Genomic DNA, 4,850 nt, shown 5'->3' on the forward strand with positions numbered 1-4,850 from the left:
GGCAAGGCCTATGTCCTTTACCAAGCAGGATGACATAAACCACAGAACCTTTTTGGGTCCATTGACCATCGCCAGCCAATGGCAGTCCGGCAGAACGAGGCTTGCCTGTTTTTTCTTGTTTCTACCATTATTTCAACACAGTGGCTACAGTTCTCGGAATCTGAAGGTGCCACAATTATCAACCGGCTCATTAACACTCATGAAGGTGAGCCATCTACTAGAAGGTTGTGGGTTCAAATCCCAGGAGTGACTGGGTACTCCTGATTGTGCCCTTTAAACATTAAGACACTTTGCTCTGCTGCCAGCAAATTGACCAGTTTCCCGTACAAGTGGATCAATAAGAGTAGATTTTTATTTTATTACAGTATGAGCTCTGATCGAATAGCGAGCCAGCGTCTGCTGCTGGTTGGTTTGCCTCTGCCTCTGAGTTCGAGTGCTGCTTACCCAGCAGCCCACATATGCTCTTGAGCCCAGTTATATTTTGGTTGGTGTGGCCTACATCCCCCTATCCCACCTCACCACCTGCAAGAGCAAAATCCAAGATTTGGTCGACTCTACTGCAATCGGTTCAGCCTTGACATGAGGCCGTCTTGCCGGACTGCTCCGTTATGGTCTAACCGCAGATGTTTGATGATGTTTAGGTCAGGGGGCGGTGAGGGGCCATGGCGTAACCTTCTAAAAACGCCTTAAAACCATCTCTTGAGGTAGTCCATCGTGAATTTGAATGTTTTTTGTATTTCAGATTTAGCAGTTAGCAATTTTGCTTTTTTTTAAAATTATTATTTATTTATTTTATTTGTCCATTTTTATTTTGGACTGCCAATTAGCCCACCAGTTCGTAGCTAGTACTAGCAATGCCCTCAACGCTAGGAGAGTAAAGACGTAACACGTCTCCGGGCACCAGCTTGAGCAAGCCAACATTGCTTAAGAGTGACGAGGGAAGAGAGAGCACCATCTACCCATCTGGAGAGAGAGAGAGAGAGAGAGAGAGAGAGCACAGCTAATTGTGCTCTCTCAGACTCCGGCTGCTGATGGCAAAGCGGAATTTGAGCTCGCCATTCTAGTGCCGTTGCTGTTGGATTAGGCCATCGCATCAGGCTTGTTTCGATATTCCACTGAATTTACTCCTGTTACTGAGCTCAAATCCAGCTCGGATTTCTGGACCTTAGTCCGATCTAAAGAATCGCAAGTCTGCTGTTTACAGGACCGCTTAAATAATCAGATTACAGCAGAAATCCGATTATTATCCGACCCAATGTCAAAGACGAATTTACCTCCACCAGAGGTAGAACATCTTAGCTCACTTTCTGGAGGACAGCAGTAGTGATCCTGGCCTGTCAACCATCTTCCCATGAGCTTAAACAGGCAGAAAACACACACACACACACACACACAGTAACCCTAAACAGTCAGAACACAATTTTCCATGAAAAGGGTTTCCCCTGAAAGTGATGACTCAATGGATTTTTCTCATACACACACACACACACACACACACCTAAAAAAAAGCAGAAGAAAAACCTGAGCCACTAAAAGTCAAAGGCAAACTTCCACTTTTGTTTTCAGCCTTTTAATGTTTTTGACGGTGCTTAAATGTATGCAAAAGTTTGGACGCTGCTGGTTAAAGCTTCTGTGGCTAGCTCAGTGAGCAGAAGATGAACTGATTAACAGATTTTAAAAGTTGGGGCTGCGTCCCAAATGCATTCTACACACTACTGTTATAAGGTATAGGCTACATCGCTGCTGTCCAATAAAAACCATGCATCTCAATTTCGACCGGTGGTTGGTGTGGCGCAACAGATAACACCACTACCTGCCACTGAGCTACCACACCATGTTGGAGACTGGGGTTCGATTCCCGCTCTGGGTGACTGTGCTGCGCTACACCAATAAGAGTCCTTGGGCAAGACTCCTAACACTACACTGGCCCTCCTCTGTAATACGAGTAACCTTGTAAGTCGCTCTGGATACGAGCGTCAGCTAAATGCCGTAAATGTAAACGTTTTTAGTTTTAGGTTTGATCCCTGTAGCTGCCCTTTACCCTGTGAACATAATTCTCGAAGAATGGACCAATAGAAATGCTCTAAATCACTTGGAATAAGCTCATTTTACATTGACTTCCATTCAAAGTTAAGACCATTTTTGCCATCTCCTGTAAAGTCCCCATTTAGGAGATCCATGTTTTTCATTGGACAGTGATGATCCACTAATCTCAATAGCATGGCTTTGGCTTTTGTCTGGTTTGTACTTACAGGAAGTGATGAGGCTAGCTACCTAGCGATGCTGCACCAGCGGCAAATCGAAAATGTGGCCTTTTTAAAGACTTGGAAAGACTTAAGCACAGCTAATTGTGCTCTCTCAGACACCGGCTGCTGATGGCAAAGCAGCATGGCTCAGGATTCGAGCTTGCGACCTCCGGGCCAAAGTGGCATTGGATTAGGCCAATTAGACCCGTCTCCAAAATGCATCCCGTTACTGAGCTAAAATCCAGCCCGGATTTCTGGACGTTAGTCCGATCTAAAAAAAAATCTGGAGTCCGCCGAGACCGGCCCATGTTTTTTTTTTAGGTCTGCTGATGGAATCAAGGTTAAAGTAGGTCATGTGACCTTTTTAAAGACTGGGAAATAGCGCCCAGGTTGTTGCTTAGTACATGAAGGTGGGTGAAAAAGTGGATGCAGCTGCTCAGGTGGGGTACAGTGCGGCCTAGAAGCTATTCTCTAAACCTCTTTCATCACACACACATACAGACACACACTGGAGGGTATTATTCTCTTACATAATAGAGATTTAACACATTTGAGGACATCTGCACTTGTGCTTAGCGCAGCTAAATTCAAAGACTCTGTAAACTTTTCCCAGCCTACGTAGTCCTGAGAGGGTTAAAAGGGCCTCGTTAAAGCTCCGACCAGAACCCGCCACACTAAGATCCGCTCCCCTTGCTTCTGAATCCTGGTCTTGACCATTATAGGAGAAACAGGGTCTCGGATGTGAAGAAAAGGTGCATTGCCAATTAGACGACGAGAGTGTGGAGGGATCTAACCCACTCCGGGAGTTCCTGATCATAAGAGCTGATAACAGTGACAGGCCTGAGCGCCGTCTTCCTCCCTGGCTTTCTTTCACTTATTGCTTTTAAAGGAATGGTTGTGGTGAGAACTCAAATTTACACAATTCTGCTCGTAGCCCAGATGCAGCAGATCAGCAAAGACATGTTTGTTCTGTACAGTGAGTTAGAATATGAAGATAGCGAGGGATGAGACCACCCTTCTTCCCTCATATTTCTTCTGTGCTTGCCTGGATAGACCCTTAAAGAATAAGCTAAATAAATGGCTTGAGAATTTAGCGGCCTTGGGATCAGATCTGGACGTGTCTCACAGCCCTGTGGAGGTAATATAGGTCATATAACCTATATTACCTACATACAACTGAAACTGAGACTGCGACTGGCCGGTTTAGCATTAGCTTTTAGCCTTTTTAGCTTCCCCGCGCTAATAAACTGATAACCTTTAGCAATAACCAAACCAAACCAAAGCTGTTTTTCTTTTTATAGAGGACCTGTGGGGCTTTTCTAGGCTGACTTACATCACTGGGACAGCTCCCAGCTGCATAGTCTAGTCTAGCCTAGCCTAGCCTAGCCTAACCTAGCCCTAGCTTAGCACTGTAACAAGAACATTGTTATTATTTTTTACAATCATTCCTGAGTCTTACCATAAAGCGTCGCTGTCCTCTTCATGTGTCCTCTCAGTGTGGTGTGAGGTTAGCTAGCTGAAGAAGGTGGAAGAGACTGTGACCGGATGGTATAGCATTAGCTTTTAGTGCTAGCTCGGCTGCCAAAGCGGTCCCTTAGCTAACCCCAAGCTGATAACTGCAAATTACGCTTTCACTGTCCAGCCTTTCTTCCATCTCTGGTCAGCCTAGCATTAGCTTTTAGCCTTTATAGCCATAATTCTATATTCCATCAAAGTAACTGTTGCATTTAGCCTCAAAAGGCTTTTGCTAGTGGGCCATTTATATGTTTTCAGTTTTCGCCTTATTTTTTAAGGTTTTCATTTGGCGCCAAGTTGCTAATAACGGATTTATTAGCTGTCACTTCAGAATTGATCATTTATGTATTTTATATGTATCATTTATGTATTAGTTTATGTACCTAAACTAATTTGCTTCTCAAAGATGTTTCTTGTAACCGTCTACCAGTCTCAGACTGGGAGAGAGATTTTCCCACTCCTCCATGCAGAATTCTTTCAGCTGTGTGATGTTTGAGGGTTAGGATTAACATCAGAGCTGAAACTTGGCCATTCCAGAAGTCCTCTATTCTTTCTTTTAAACTTCTCCTTGGTAGACTTACTGGAATTGTTCAGGTCATTGTCATGTTGCATGGTCTAATGTTTTCCCTCAAGCACCTTCCGATACAAGAACGAATTCATGGTGGATTCTATGATGACAATCTTGCCGGGCCCTGCTGCAGCAAGACCACCCCAAACCAGGACATTTCCACCTCCAAGCTTCACAGCTGCTATGGGCTGTTGTGCTCAAATTCTGCATTTGGTTTATGCCAAACCTGTCTTCTGTCACTGTGCCTTTGGATTCATCTGTCCAGAGCACAATGTTCCAGAAGTTTTCATCCAAACAATGATTCAGACAGCTGGACATGTCTTGTCTGATCAGCTACATCTGGGACGAAGAGGAACATTGTGTAAATTGAATATTTTGCCAAACTATTCTTTTAATGCGCCCCTCTCTCCCTTTTTTTTCTCAATGGCCTTTCCACAAAAGATTCCCTTTGTTTGTTGGAGTTCTCTTATGAAATGCCAGCTGCCTGTATGTCCAGCGGTTTGTCGCTCTTGCCTGTTCAG

This window comes from Salminus brasiliensis, chromosome 10, assembly GCF_030463535.1.
Source record: "Salminus brasiliensis chromosome 10, fSalBra1.hap2, whole genome shotgun sequence".
NCBI classification, from domain to species: Eukaryota; Metazoa; Chordata; class Actinopteri; order Characiformes; family Bryconidae; genus Salminus; species Salminus brasiliensis.